This window comes from Schistocerca gregaria, unplaced genomic scaffold (genome assembly GCF_023897955.1).
Source record: "Schistocerca gregaria isolate iqSchGreg1 unplaced genomic scaffold, iqSchGreg1.2 ptg000333l, whole genome shotgun sequence".
Classification (NCBI taxonomy): domain Eukaryota; kingdom Metazoa; phylum Arthropoda; class Insecta; order Orthoptera; family Acrididae; genus Schistocerca; species Schistocerca gregaria.
The window spans coordinates 4,586,956-4,604,592 of record NW_026061799.1 but is presented as its reverse complement, the minus strand read 5'-3'; positions in this window follow the sequence as shown (position 1 = coordinate 4,604,592).

The window sequence follows — 17,637 nt, the reverse complement described above, 5'->3', positions numbered from 1 at the left end:
CCACAGATTACAGAATGCCTCCAGATGTGCATCGGAAACTACTACTGGTCTTCCAGGGAACAATCAAAGCGAAAAACTCTTTGAGACATTACTCCCATGGAGGAAAGTGGGCATGGTGACTGTTTTATTCAATCCCGATGCAATTACTGTGTTTCATCAGTACTCTGATAGTCTACACATTACAGAATGCCACCATAAGTGCATCGGAAACTACTACTGGTCTTCCAGGGAACGATCAAAGCGTAGATTGTTTGAGACATTACTCCCGTGGAGGAAAGTGCGCATGGTGACAGTTGTATTCAATCCCGATGCATTTTCTGTGTTTCATCAACACTCTGATAGTCCATAGATTACAGAATGTCGCAAGATATGCATCGGGAACTACTACTGGTCTTCCAGGGAACGGTCAAAACGTAGACTGTTTTTGACATTACTCCCATGGAGGAAAGTGCGCATGGTGACTGTTGTATTCAATCCCGATGCAATATCTGTGTTTCATCAACACTCTCATACTCCACAGATTACAGAATGCCTCCAGATTTGCATCGGAAACTACTACTGGTCTTCCAGGGAACGATCAAAGCATAGACTGTTTGAGACATTACTTTTATGGAGGAATGTGCTCATGGTGATTGTTGTATTCAATCCCGATGCCATTTCTATGTTTCATCAACACTCTGATAGTCCACAGATTACAAAATGCCTCCAGATGTTAATCGGAAACTACTACTGGTCTTCCAGGGAACGATCAAAGCGTAGAGTGTTTGAGACATTACTCCCATGGAGGAAAGTGCGCATCGTGACTGTTGTATTCAATCCCGATGCAATTTGTGTCTTTCATCGACACTCTGATAGTCCACAGATTACAGAATGCCTCCAGATGTTAATCGGAAACTACTACTGGTCTTCCCGGGAACGATCAAAGCGTAGACTGTTTCAGACATTACTCCCCTGGAGGAAAGTGCGGATGGTGACTGTTTTATTCAATGCCGATACAATTTCTGTGTTTCATCAACTCTCTAATACTCCACAGATTACAGAATGCCTCCGGAAGTGCATCGGAAACTTCTACTGGTCTTCCAGGGAACGATCAAATTGTAGACTGTTTGAGACATTACTCCCATGGAGGAATGTGCGCATGGTGACTGTTGTATTCAATCCCGATGCAATTTTTGTGTTTTATCAACACTCTGATACTCCACAGATTACAGAATGCCTCCAAATGTGCATCGGAAAATACTACTGGTCTTCCAGGGAACGATCAAAGCGTAGACTGTTTGAGACATTACTCCCATGGAGGAAAGTGCGCATGGTGACTGTTGTATCCAATCCCGATGCACTTTCTCTGTTTCATCAACACTCTGATAGTCCACAGATTACAGAATGCCACGAGATGTGCATCGGAAACTACTACTGGTCTTCCATGTAACGATCAAAGCGTAAACTCTTTGAGACATTACTCCCATGGAGGGAAGTGCGCATGGTGACTGTTGTATTCAATCCCGATGCCATTTCTGTGTTTCATCAACACTCTGATAGTCCACAGATTACGGAAAGCCTCCAGATGTGCATCGGAAACTACTACTGGTCTTCCAGGGAACGATCAAAGCGTTGACTGTTAGAGACATTACTCCCATGGAGGAAAGTGCGCATGGTGACTGTTGTATTCAATCCCGATGCAATTTCTGTGTTTCATCAACACTCTGATATTCCACAGGTTACAGAAAGATTCCAGATGTTAATCGGAAACTACTACTGGTCTTCCAGGGAACGATCAAAGCGTTGACTGTTAGAGACATTACTCCCATGGAGGAAAGTGCGCATGGTGACTGTTGTATTCAATCCCGATGCAATTTCTGTGTTTCATCAACACTCTAATAGTCCACAGATTACAGAATGCCTCCAGATGTGCATCGGAAACTACTACTGGTCTTCCAGGGAACGATCAAAGCGTAGACTGTTTGAGACATTACTTTTATGGAGGAATGTGCGCATGGTGACTGTTGTATTCAATCCCGATGCAATTTCTGTGTTTCATCAACACTCTAATAGTCCACAGATTACAGAATGCCCCCAGATGTGCATCGGAAACTACTACTGGCCTTACAGGGAACAATCAAAGCGAAAAACTCTTTGAGACATTACTCCCGTGGAGGAATGTGGGCATGGTGACTGTTTTATTCAATCCCGATGCAATTACTGTGTTTCATCAGTACTCTGATAGTCTACACATTACAGAATGCCACCAGAAGTGCATCGGAAACTACTACTGGTCTTCCAGGGAACGATCAAAGCGTAGATTGTTTGAGACATTACTCCCATGGAGGAAAGTGCGCATGGTGACTGTTGCATTCAATCCCGATGCAATATCTGTGTTTCATCAACACTCTCATACTCCACAGATTACAGAATGCCTCCAGATCTGCATCGGAAACTACTACTGGTCTTCCAGGGAACGATCAAAGCATAGACTGTTTGAGACATTACTTTTATGGAGGAATGTGCTCATGGTGATTGTTGTATTCAATCCCGATGCAATTTCTATGTTTCATCAACACTCTGATAGTCCACAGATTACAAAATGCCTCCAGATGTTAATCGGAAACTACTACTGGTCTTTCAGGGAACGATCAAAGCGTAGAGTGTTTGAGACATTACTCCCATGGAGGAAAGTGCGCATGGTGACTGTTGTATTCAATCCCGATGCATTTTCTGTCTTTCATCAACACTCTGATAGTCCAAAGATTACAGAATGCCTCCAGATGTGCATCGGAAACTACTACTGCTCTTCCAGGGACCGATCAAAGCGTAGACTGTTTGAGGCATTACTCCCATGGATTAAAGTGCGCATGGTGACTGTTGTATTCAATAGCGATGCAATTTCTGTGTTTCATCAACACTCTGATAGTCCACAGATTACAGAATGCCTCCAGATGTGCATCGGAAACTACTACTGGTCTTCCAGGGAACGATCAAAGCGTAGACTGTTTGAGACATTACTTTTATAGAGGAATGTGCGCATGGTGTCTGTTGTATTCAATCCCGATGCAATTTCTGTGTTTCATCAACACTCTAATAGTCCACAGATTACAGAATGCCTCCAGATGTGCATCGGAAACTACTACTGGTCTTCCAGGGAACGATCAAAGCGTAGACTGTTTGAGACATTACTTTTATGGAGGAATGTGCGCATGGTGACTGTTGTATTCAATCCCGATGCAATTTCTGTGTTTCATCAACACTCTAATAGTCCACAGATTACAGAATGCCTCCAGATGTGCATCGGAAACTACTACTGGTCTTCCAGGGAACAATCAAAGCGAAAAACTCTTTGAGACATTACTCCCATGGAGGAAAGTGGGCATGGTGACTGTTTTATTCAATCCCGATGCAATTACTGTGTTTCATCAGTACTCTGATAGTCTACACATTACAGAATGCCACCATAAGTGCATCGGAAACTACTACTGGTCTTCCAGGGAACGATCAAAGCGTAGATTGTTTGAGACATTACTCCCGTGGAGGAAAGTGCGCATGGTGACAGTTGTATTCAATCCCGATGCAATTTCTGTGTTTCATCAACACTCTGATAGTCCATAGATTACAGAATGTCGCAAGATATGCATCGGGAACTACTACTGGTCTTCCAGGGAACGGTCAAAACGTAGACTGTTTTTGACATTACTCCCATGGAGGAAAGTGCGCATGGTGACTGTTGTATTCAATCCCGATGCAATATCTGTGTTTCATCAACACTCTCATACTCCACAGATTACAGAATGCCTCCAGATTTGCATCGGAAACTACTACTGGTCTTCCAGGGAACGATCAAAGCATAGACTGTTTGAGACATTACTTTTATGGAGGAATGTGCTCATGGTGATTGTTGTATTCAATCCCGATGCCATTTCTATGTTTCATCAACACTCTGATAGTCCACAGATTACAAAATGCCTCCAGATGTTAATCGGAAACTACTACTGGTCTTCCAGGGAACGATCAAAGCGTAGAGTGTTTGAGACATTACTCCCATGGAGGAAAGTGCGCATCGTGACTGTTGTATTCAATCCCGATGCAATTTGTGTCTTTCATCGACACTCTGATAGTCCACAGATTACAGAATGCCTCCAGATGTTAATCGGAAACTACTACTGGTCTTCCCGGGAACGATCAAAGCGTAGACTGTTTCAGACATTACTCCCCTGGAGGAAAGTGCGGATGGTGACTGTTTTATTCAATCCCGATACAATTTCTGTGTTTCATCAACTCTCTAATACTCCACAGATTACAGAATGCCTCCGGAAGTGCATCGGAAACTTCTACTGGTCTTCCAGGGAACGATCAAATTGTAGACTGTTTGAGACATTACTCCCATGGAGGAATGTGCGCATGGTGACTGTTGTATTCAATCCCGATGCAATTTTTGTGTTTTATCAACACTCTGATACTCCACAGATTACAGAATGCCTCCAAATGTGCATCGGAAAATACTACTGGTCTTCCAGGGAACGATCAAAGCGTAGACTGTTTGAGACATTACTCCCATGGAGGAAAGTGCGCATGGTGACTGTTGTATCCAATCCCGATGCACTTTCTGTGTTTCATCAACACTCTGATAGTCCACAGATTACAGAATGCCACGAGATGTGCATCGGAAACTACTAGTGGTCTTCCATGTAACGATCAAAGCGTAAACTCTTTGAGACATTACTCCCATGGAGGAAAGTGCGCATGGTGACTGTTGTATTCAATCCCGATGCCATTTCTGTGTTTCATCAACACTCTGATAGTCCACAGATTACGGAAAGCCTCCAGATGTGCATCGGAAACTACTACTGGTCTTCCAGGGAACGATCAAATCGTTGACTGTTAGAGACATTACTCCCATGGAGGAAAGTGCGCATGGTGACTGTTGTATTCAATCCCGATGCAATTTCTGTGTTTCATCAACACTCTGATATTCCACAGGTTACAGAAAGCCTCCAGATGTTAATCGGAAACTACTACTGGTCTTCCAGGGAAAGATCAAAGCGTAGACTGTTAGAGACATTACTCCCACGGAGGAAGGTGAGCATGGTCACTGTTATATTCAATCCCGATGCAATTAATGTGTTTCATCAACACTCTGATAGTCTACACAATACAGAATGCCACCAGAGGTGCATCGGAAACTACTACTGGTCTTCGAGGGAACGATCAAAGCATAGATTGTTTGACACATTACTTTTATGTAAGAAACAGCGCATGGTGACTGTTGTATTCAATCCCGATGCAATTTCTGTGTTTCATCAACACTCTGATAGTCCACAGATTACAGAATGCCTCCAAATGTGCATCGGAAAATACTATTGGTCTTCCAGGGAACGATCAAAGCGTAAACTCCTTGAGACATTACTGCCATGGAGGAAAGTGCGCATGGTGACTATTGTATTCAATACCGATGCATTTTCTGTGTTTCATCAACACTCTGATAGTCCACAGATTACAGAATGCCACGAGATGTGCATCGGAAACTACTACTGGTCTTCCAGGGAACGATCAAAGCGTAGACTGTTTGAGACATTACTTTTATGGAGGATGTGCGCATGGTGACTGTTGTATTCAATCCCGATGCAATTTCTGTGTTTCATCAACACTCTAATAGTCCACAGATTACAGAATGCCTCCAGATGTGCATCGGAAACTACTACTGGTCTTCCAGGGAACAATGAAAGCGTAAACTCTTTGAGACATTACTCCCATGGAGGAAAGTGTGCATGGTGACTGTTGTATTCAATCCCGGTGCAATTTCTGTGTTTCATCAACACTCTGATAGTCCACAGATTACAGAAAGCCTCCAGATGTTCATCGGAAACTACTACTGGTCTTCCAGGGATCGATCAAAGCGTAGAGTGTTTGAGACATTACTCCCATGGAGGAAAGTGCGCATCGTGACTGTTGTATTCAATCCCGATGCAATTTGTGTCTTTCATCAACACTCTGATAGTCCACAGATTACAGAATGCCTCCAGATGTTAATCGGAAACTACTACTGGTCTTCCCGGGAACGATCAATGCGTAGACTGTTTCAGACATTACTCCCCTGGAGGAAAGTGCGGATGGTGACTGTTTTATTCAATCCCGATACAATTTCTGTGTTTCATCAACTCTCTAATACTCCACAGATTACAGAATGCCTCCAGATGTGCATCGGAAACTTCTACTGGTCTTCCAGGGAACGATCAAATTGTAGACTGTTTGAGACATTACTCCCATGGAGGAATGTGCGCATGGTGACTGTTGTATTCAATCCCGATGCAATTTCTGTGTTTTATCAACACTCTGATACTCCACAGATTACAGAATGCCTCCAAATGTGCATCGGAAAATACTACTGGTCTTCCAGGGAACGATCAAAGCGTAGACTGTTTGAGACATTACTCCCATGGAGGAAAGTGCGCATGGTGACTGTTGTATCCAATCCCGATGCATTTTCTGTGTTTCATCAACACTCTGATAGTCCACAGATTACAGAATGCCACGAGATGTGCATCGGAAACTACTACTGGTCTTCCAAGTAACGATCAAAGGGTAAACTCTTTGAGACATACTCCCATGGAGGAAAGTGCGCATGGTGACTGTTGCATTCAATCCCGATGCATTTTCTGTGTTTCATCAACACTCTGATAGTCCACAGATTACAGAATGCCACGAGATGTGCATCGGAAACTACTACTGGTCTTCCCGGGAACGATCGAAGCGTAGACTGTTTGAGACATTACTCCCATGGAGGAAAGTGCGCATGGTGACTGTTGTATTCAATCCCGATGCAATTTCTGTGTTTCATCAACACTCTGATAGTCCACACATTACGGAAAGCCTCCACATGTGCGTCGGAAACTACTACTGGTCTTCCAGGGAACGATCAAAGCGTAGACTGTTAGAGACATTACTCCCATTGAGGAAAGTGCGCATGGTGACTGTTGTATTCAATCCCGATGCAATTTCTGTGTTTCATCAACACTCTGATAGTCCACAGATTACAGAAAGCCTCCAGATGTTCATCGGAAACTACTACTGGTCTTCCAGGGAACGATCAAAGCGTAGATTGTTTGAGACATTACTCCCGTGGAGGAAAGTGCGCATGGTGACTGTTGTATTCAATCCCGATGCATTTTCTGTGTTTCATCAACACTCTGATAGTCCACAGATTACAGAATGTCGCAAGATGTGCATCGGGAACTACTACTGGTCTTCCAGGGAACGATCAAAACGTTGACTGTTTTTGACATTACTCCCATGGAGGAAAGTGCGCATGGTGACTGTTGTATTCAATCCCGACGCAATATCTGTGTTTCATCAACACTCTGATACTCCACAGATTACAGAATGCCTCCAGATTTGCATCGGAAACTACTACTGGTCTCCCAGGGAACGATCAAAGCGTAGACTGTTTGAGACATTACTTTTATGGAGGAAGGTGCTCATGGTGATTGTTGTATTCAATCCCGATGCAATTTCTATGTTTCATCAACACTCTGATAGTACACAGATTACAGAATGCCTCCAAATGTGCATCGGAAACTACTACTGGTCTTCCAGGGAACGATCAAAGCGTAGACTGTTTGAGACATTACTCCCATGGAGGAAAGTGCGCATCGTGACTGTTGTATTCTATCCCGATGCAATTTGTGTCTTTCATCAACAGTCTGATAGTCCACAGATTACAGAATGCCTCCAGATGTTAATCGGAAACTACTACTGGTCTTCCCGGGAACGATCAAAGCGTAGACTGTTTCAGACATTACTCCCCTGGAGGAAAGTGCGGATGGTGATTGTTTTATTCAATCCCGATACAATTTCTGTGTTTCATCATCTCTCTAATACTCCACAGATTACAGAATGCCTCCATATGTGCATTGGAAACTTCTACTGGTCTTCCAGGGAACGATCAAATTGTAGACTGTTTGAGACACTACTCCCATGGAGGAATGTGCGCATGGTGTCTGTTGTATCCAATCCCGATGCATTTTCTGTGTTTCATCAACACTCTGATAGTCCACAGATTACAGAATGCCACGAGATGTGCATCGGAAACTACTACTGGTCTTCCATGTAACGATCAAAGCGTAAACTCTTTGAGACATTACTCCCATGGAGGAAAGTGCGCATGGTGACTGTTGCATTCAATCCCGATGCATTTTCTGTGTTTCATCAACACTCTGATAGTCCACAGATTACAGAATGCCACGAGATGTGCATCGGAAACTACTACTGGTCTTCCCGGGAACGATCGAAGCGTAGACTGCTTGAGACATTACTCCCATGGAGGAAAGTGCGCATGGTGACTGTTGTATTCAATCCCGATGCCATTTCTGTGTTTCATCAACACTCTGATAGTCCACAGATTACGGAAAGCCTCCAGATGTGCATCGGAAACTACTACTGGTCTTCCAGGGAACGATCAAAGCGTTGACTGTTAGAGACATTACTCCCATGGAGGAAAGTGCGCATGGTGACTGTTGTATTCAATCCCGATGCAATTTCTGTGTTTCATCAACACTCTCATAGTCCACAGATTACAGAAAGCCTCCAGATGTTAATCGGAAACTACTACTGGTCTTCCAGGGAAAGATCAAAGCGTAGACTGTTAGAGACATTACTGCCACGGAGGAAGGTGAGCATGGTGACCGTTATATTCAATCCCGATGCAATTAATGTGTTTCATCAACACTCTGATAGTCTACACATTACAGAATGCCACCAGAGGTGCATCGGAAACTACTACTGGTCATCGAGGGAACGAACAAAGCATAGATTGTTTGACACATTACTTTTATGTAAGAAACAGCGCATGGTGACTGTTGTATTCAATCCCGATGCCATTTCTGTGTTTCATCAACACTCTGATAGTCCACAGATTACAGAATGCCTCCAAATGTGCATCGGAAAATACTACTGGTCTTCCAGGGAACGATCAAAGGGTAAACTCTTTGAGACATTACTGCCATGGAGGAAAGTGCGCATGGTGACTATTGTATTCAACACCGATGCATTTTCTGTGTTTCATCAACACTCTGATAGTCCACAGATTACAGAATGCCACGAGATGTGCATCGGAAACTACTACTGGTCTTCCAGGGAACGATCAAAGCGTAGACTGTTTGAGACATTACTTTTATGGAGGAATGTGCGCATGGTGACTGTTGTATTCAATCCCGATGCAATTTGTGTGTTTCATCAACACTCTAATAGTCCACAGATTACAGAATGCCTCCAGATGTGCATCGGAAACTACTACTGGTCTTCCAGGGAACAATGAAAGCGTAAACTCTTTGAGACATTACTCCCATGGAGGAAAGTGTGCATGGTGACTGTTGTATTCAATCCCGATGCATTTTCTGTGTTTCATCAACACTCTGATAGTCCACAGATTACAGAATGCCACGAGATGTGCATCGGAAACCACTACTGATCTTGCCGGGAACGATCAAAGCGTAGACTGTTTGTGACATTACTCCCATGGAGGAAAGTGCGCATGGTGACTGTTGTATTCAATCCCGATGCAATTTCTGTGTTTCATCAACACTCTGATACTCCACAGATTACAGAATGACTCCAAATTTGCATCGTAAACAACTACTGGTCTGCCAGGGAACGATCAAAGCGTAGACTGTTTGAGACATTACTCCCATGGAGGAAACTGCGCATGGAGAATGTTGTATTCAATCCCGATCCAATTTCTGTGCTTCATCAACACTCTGATAGTCTACACATTACAGAATGCCACCAGAGGTGCATCGGAAACTACTACTGGTCTTCCAGGGAGCGATCAAAGCGTAGATTGTTTGTGACAATACTCCCGTGGAGGAAAGTGCGCATGGTGACTGTTGTATTCAATCCCGATGCATTTTCTGTGTTTCATCAACACTCTGATAGTCCACAATTACAGAATGCCTGCAGATGTGCATCGGAAACTACTACAGGTCTTCCAGGGAACGATCAAAGCGTAGACTGTTTCAGACATTACTCACATGGAGGAAAGTGCGCATGGTGACTGTTGTATTCAATACCGATGCAATTTCTGTGTTTCATCAACACTCTGATACTCCACAGATTACAGAATGCCTACAGATGTGCATCGGGAACTTCTACTGGTCTTCCAGGGAACAATCAAAGCGTAAACTCTTTGAGACATTGCTCCCATTTAGGAAAGTGCGCATGGTGACTGTTGTATTCAATCCCGATGCATTTACTGTGTTTCATCAACACTCTGATAGACCACAGATTACAGAATGCGACGAGATGTGCATCGGAAACTACTACTGGTCTTCCAGGGAACGATGAAAGCGTAGACTGTTTGAGACATTACTTTTATGTAAGAAACAGCGCATGGTGACTGTTGTATTCAATCCCGATGCAATTTCTGTGTTTCATCAACACTCTGATAGTCCACAGATTACAGAATGCCTCCAGATGTTAATCGGAAACTACTACTGGTCTTCCAGGGAACGATCAAAGCGTTGACTGTTTGATACATTACTCCCATGGAGGAAAGTGCGCATGGTGACTCTTGTATTCAATCCCGATGCAATTTCTGAGTTTCATCAACACTCTGATAGTCCACAGATTACAGAATGCCACGAGATATGCATCGGAAGCTACTACTGGTCTTCCCGGGAACGATCGAAGCGTAGACTGTTTGAGACATTATTCCCATGGAGGAAAGTGCGCATGGTGACTGTTGTATTCAATCCCGATACAATTTCTGTCTTTCATCAACACTCTGATACTCCACAGATTACAGAATGCCTACAGATGTGCATCGGGAACTACTACTGCTCTTCCAGGGAACGAGCAAAACGTAGACTGTTTTTGACATTACTCCCTTGGAGGAAAGTACGCATGGTGACTGTTGTATTCAATCCCGAAGCAATTTCTGTGTGTCATCAACACTCTGATAGTCCACAGATTACAGAATGCCTCCAGATGTTAATCGGAAACTACTACTGGTCTTCCTGGGAACGATCAAAGCGTAGACTGCTTGAGACATTACTCCCATGGAGGAAACTGCGCATGGAGAATGTTGTATTCAATCCCGATCCAATTTCTGTGCTTCATCAACACTCTGATAGTCTACACATTACAGAATGCCACCAGAGGTGCATCGGAAACTACTACTGGTCTTCCAGGGAGCGATCAAAGCGTAGATTGTTTGTGACAATACTCCCGTGGAGGAAAGTGCGCATGGTGACTGTTGTATTCAATCCCGATGCATTTTCTGTGTTTCATCAACACTCTGATAGTCCACAATTACAGAATGCCTGCAGATGTGCATCGGAAACTACTACAGGTCTTCCAGGGAACGATCAAAGCGTAGACTGTTTGAGACATTACTCACATGGAGGAAAGTGCGCATGGTGACTGTTGTATTCAATACCGATGCAATTTCTGTGTTTCATCAACACTCTGATACTCCACAGATTACAGAATGCCTCCAAATTTGCATCGTAAACAACTACTGGTCTTCCAGGGAACGATCAAAGCGTAGACTGTTTGAGACATTACTCCCATGGAGGAAACTGCGCATGGAGAATGTTGTATTCAATCCCGATCCAATTTCTGTGCTTCATCAACACTCTGATAGTCTACACATTACAGAATGCCACCAGAGGTGCATCGGAAACTACTACTGGTCTTCCAGGGAGCGATCAAAGCGTAGATTGTTTGTGACAATACTCCCGTGGAGGAAAGTGCGCATGGTGACTGTTGTATTCAATCCCGATGCATTTTCTGTGTTTCATCAACACTCTGATAGTCCACAATTACAGAATGCCTGCAGATGTGCATCGGAAACTACTACAGGTCTTCCAGGGAACGATCAAAGCGTAGACTGTTTGAGACATTACTCACATGGAGGAAAGTGCGCATGGTGACTGTTGTATTCAATACCGATGCAATTTCTGTGTTTCATCAACACTCTGATACTCCACAGATTACAGAATGCCTCCAGATGTGCATCGGGAACTTCTACTGGTCTTCCAGGGAACAATCAAAGCGTAAACTCTTTGAGACATTACTCCCATTTAGGAAAGTGCGCATGGTGACTGTTGTATTCAATCCCGATGCATTTACTGTGTTTAATCGACACTCTGATAGACCACAGATTACAGAATGCCACGAGATGTGCATCGGAAACTACTACTGGTCTTCCAGGGAACGATGAAAGCGTAGACTGTTTGAGACATTACTTTTATGTAAGAAACAGCGCATGGTGACTGTTGTATTCAATCCCGATGCAATTTCTGTGTTTCATCAACACTCTGATAGTCCACAGATTACAGAATGCCTCCACATGTGAATCAGAAACTACTACTGGTCTTCCAGGAAACGATCAAAGCGTAGACTGTTGGACACATTCCTTTTATGGAGGATTGTACGCATGGTGACTGTTGTATTCAATCCCGATGCAATTTCTGTGTTTCATCAACACTCTGATAGTCCACAGATTACAGAATGCCTCCAGATGTTAATCGGAAACTACTACTGGTCTTCCAGTGAACGATCAAAGCGTTGACTGTTTGGGACATTACTCCCATGGAGGAAAGTGCGCATGGTGACTCTTGTATTCAATCCCGATGCAATTTCTGAGTTTCATCAACACTCTGATAGTCCACAGATTACAGAATGCCACGAGATATGCAGCGGAAGCTACTACTGGTCTTCCCGGGAACGATCGAAGCGTAGACTGTTTGAGACATTATTCCCATGGAGGAAAGTGCGCATGGTGACTGTTGTATTCAATCCCGATACAATTTCTGTCTTTCATCAACACTCTGATACTCCACAGATTACAGAATGCCTCCAGATGTGCATCGGGAACTAATACTGCTCTTCCAGGGAACGAGCAAAACGTAGACTGTTTTTGACATTACTCCCTTGGAGGAAAGTGGCGCATGGTGACTGTTGTATTCAATCCCGATGCAATTTCTGTGTGTCATCAACACTCTGATAGTCCACAGATTACAGAATGCCTCCAGATGTTAATCGGAAACTACTACTGGTCTTCCTGGGAACGATCAAAGCGTAGACTGCTTGAGACACTACTCCCATGGAGGAAACTGCGCATGGAGAATGTTGTATTCAATCCCGATGAAATTTCTGTGTTTCATCAACACTCTGATAGTCCACAGTTTACAAAATGCCTCCAGATGTTAATCAAAAACTACTACTGGTCCCCCAGGGAACGATCAAAGCGTAGACTGTTTGGGACATTACTCCCATGAAGGAAAGTGCGCATGGTGACTGTTGTATTCAATCCCGATGCAATTTCTGTGTTTTATCAACACTCTGATACTCCACAAATTACAGAATGCCTCCAAATGTGCATCGGAAACTACTACTGGTCTTCCAGGGAACGATCAAAGCGTAAACTCTTTGAGACATTACTCCCATGGGGGAAAGTGCGCATGGTGTCTGTTGTATTCATTCCCGATGCATTTTCTGTGTTTCATCAACACTCTGATAGTCCACAGATTACAGAATGCCACGAGAAGTGCATCGGAAACTACTACTGGTCTTCCGGGGAATGATCAAAGCGTAGACTCTTTGAGACATTACACTTATGGAGGAAAGTGCGCATGGTGACTGTTGTATTCAATCCCGATGGAATTTCTGTGTTTCATCATCACTCTGATACTCAACAGATTACAGAATGCCTCCAGATGTGCAGTTGAAACTACTACTGGTCTTCCACTGAACGATCAAAGCGTAGACTGTTTGAGACATTACTCCCATGGAGGAAACTGCGCATGGAGAATGTTGTATTCAATCCCGATGCAATTTCTGTGTTTCATCAACACTCTGATAGTCCACAGATTACAGAAAGCCTCCAGATGTTCATCGGAAAGTACTACTGGTCTTCCAGGGAACGATCAAAGCGTAGACTGTTAGAGACATTACTCCCACGGAGGAAAGTGAGCATTATGACTGTTTTATTCAATCCCGATGCAATTACTGTGTTTCATCAACACTCTGATAGTCTACACATTACAGAATGCCACCAGAGGTGCATCGGAAACTTCTACTGGTCTTCGAGGGAACGATCAAAGCATAGATTGTTTGACACATTACTTTTATGTAAGAAACAGCACATGGTGACTGTTGTAATCAATCCCGATTCAATTTCTGTGTTTCATCAACACTCTGATAGTCCACAGATTACAGAATGCCACTAATTGTGCATCGGAAACTACTACTGGTCTTCCAGGAAACGATCAAAGCGTAGACTGTTTGATACATTACTTTTATGGAGGAATGTGCGCATGGTGACTGTTGTATTCAATCCCGATGCAATTTCTGTGTTTCATCAACACTCTAATAGTCCACAGATTACAGAATGCCGCCAGATGTGCATCGAAAACTACTACTGGTCTACCAGGGAACGATCAAAGCGTAGATTGTTTGTGACAATACTCCCGTGGAGGAAAGTGCGCATGGTGACTGTTGTATTCAATCCCGATGCATTTTCTGTGTTTCATCAACAATCTGATAGTCCACAGATTACTGAATGCCTGCAGATGTGCATCGGAAACTACTACTGGCCTTCCAGGGAACGATCAAAGCGTAGACTGTTAGACACATTACTCCCACGGAGGAAAGTGAGCATGGTGACTGTTTTATTCAATCCCAATGCAATTACTGTGTTTCAGCAACACTCTGCTAGTCTACACATTACAGAATGCCACCAGAGGTGCATCGGAAACTACTACTGGTCTTCGAGGGAATGAACAAAGCATAGATTGTTTGACACATTACTTTTATGTAAGAAACAGCGCATGATGACTGTTGTATTCAATCCCGATGCAATTCCTGTGATTCATCAACACTCTGATACTCCACAGATTACAGAATGCCTCCAAATTTGCATCGGAAACTACTACTGGTCTTCCAGGGAACGATCAAAGCGTAGACTGTTTGAGACATTGTTCCCATGGAGGAAACTGCGCATGGAGAATGTTGTATTCAATCCCGATCCAATTTCTGTGTTTCATCAACACTCTGATGGTCTACACTTTACAGAATGCCACCAGAGGTGCATCGGAAACTACTACTGGTCTTCCAGGGAACGATCAAAGCGTAGATTGGTTGTGACAATACTCCCGTGGAGGAAAGTGCGCATGGTGACTGTTGTATTCAATACCGATGCATTTTCTGTGTTTCATCAGCACCCTAATAGTCCACAGATTACAGAATGCCTCCAGATGTGCATCGGAAGCTACTACTGGTCTTCCAGGCAACAATCAAAGCGTAAACTCTTTGAGACATTACTCCCATGGAGGAAACTGCGCATGGAGAATGTTGTATTCAATCCCGATGCAATTTCTGTGTTTCATCAACACTCTGAGAGTCCACAGATCACAGAATGCCTCCACATGTGAATCGGAAACTACTACTGGACTTCCAGAAACGATCAAAGCGTAGACTGTTTGAGACATTACTTTTATGGAGGAACGTACGCATGGTGACTGTTGTATTCAATCCCGATGCAATTTATGTGTTTCATCAACACTCTAATAGTCCACATATTACAGAATGCCTCCAGATGTTAATCTGAAACTTCTACTGGTCTTCCAGGTAACGATCAAAGCGTAGACTGTTTGGGACATTACTCCCATGGAGGAAAGTGCGCATGGTGATTGTTGTATTCAATCCCGATGCAATTTCTGAGTTTCATCAACACTCTGATACTCCACAGATTACAGAATGTCTCCAAATGTGCATCGGAAACTTCTACTGGCCTTCCAGGGAACGATCAAATCGTAAACTCTTTGAGGCATTACTCTCATGGAGGAAAGTGCGCATGGTGACTCTTGTATTCAATCCCGATGCATTTTCTGTGTTTCATCAACACTCGGATAGTCCACAGATTACAGAATGCCACGAGATGTGCATCGGAAACTACTACTGGTTTTCCCGGGAACGACCAAACGTAGACTCTTTGACACATTACTCCCATGGAGGAAAGTGCGCATGGTGACTGTTGTATTCAATCCCGATGCATTTTCTGTGTTTCATCAACACTCTGATAGACCACAGATTACAGAATGCCACGAGATGTGCATCGGAAACTACTGCTGGTCTCCAGGGAACGATGAAAGCGTAGACTGTTTGAGACATTACTTTTATGTAAGAAACAGCGCATGGTGACTGTTGTATTGAATCCCGATGCAATTTCTGTGTTTCATCAACACTCTGATAGTCCACAGATTACAGAATGCCTCCACATGTGAATCGGAAACTACTACTGGTCTTCCAGGAAACCATCAAATCGTAGACTGTTTGAGACATTACTTTTATGGAGGTATGTGCGCATGGTGACTGTTGTATTCAATCCCGATGCAATTTCTGTGTTTCATCAACAATCCGATAGTCCACAGGTTACAGAATGCCTCCAGATGTTAATCGGAAACTACTACTGGTCTTCCAGGGAACGATCAAAGCGTAGACTGTTTGAGACATTACTCCCATGGAGGAAACTGCGCATGGAGATTGTTGTATTCAATCCCGATGCAATTTCTGTGTTTCATCAACACTCTGATAGTCGACAGTTTTCAAAATGCCTCCAGATGTTAATCGGAATCTACTACTGGTCCTCCAGGGAACGATCAAAGCGTAGACTGTTTGGGACATTACTCCCATGGAGAAAAGTGCGCATGGTGACTGTTGTATCCAATCCCGATGCATTTTCTGTGTTTCATCAACACTCTGATAGTCCACAGACTACAGAATGCCACGAGATGTGCATCGGAAACTACTACTGGTCTTCCCGGGAACGATCAAAGCGTAGACTGTTTGAGACATTACTCCCATGGAGGAAAGTGCGCATGGTGACTGTCGTATTCAATCCCGATGCAATTTCTGTGTTTCATCAACACTCTGATAGTCCACAGATTACAGAAAGCCTCCAGAAGTTCATCGGAACCTACTACTGGTCTTCCAGGGAACGATCAAAGCGTAGACTGTTAGAGACTTTACTCCCATGGAGGAAAGTGAGCATGGTGAGTGTTTTATTCAATCCGGATGCAATTACTGTGTTTCATTAACACTCTGATAGTCTACAGATTACAGAATGCCACCAGAGGTGCATCGGAAACCACTACTGGTCTTCCAGGGAACGATCAAAGCGTAGATTGTTTGAGACATTACTCCCGTGGAGGAAAGTGCGCATGGTGACTGTTGTATTCAATCCCGATGCATTTTCTGTGTTTCATCAACACTCTGATAGTCCACAGATTACATAATGCCTCCACATGTGAATCGGAAACTACTACTGGTCTTCCAGGAAACCATCAAAGCGTAGACTGTTTGAGACATTACTTTTATGCAGGAATGTACGCATGGTGACTGTTGTATTCAATCCCATTGCAATTTCTGTGTTTCACCAACACTATGATAATCCACAGATTACAGAATGCCTCCAGATGTTAATCGGAAACTACTACTGGTCTTCCAGGGAACGATCAAAGCGTAGACTGGTTGAGACATTACTCCTATGGAGGAAACTGCGCATGGAGAATGTTGTATTCAATCCCGATGCAATTTCTGTGTTTCATCAACACTCTGATAGTCCACAGTTTACAAAATGCCTCCAGATGT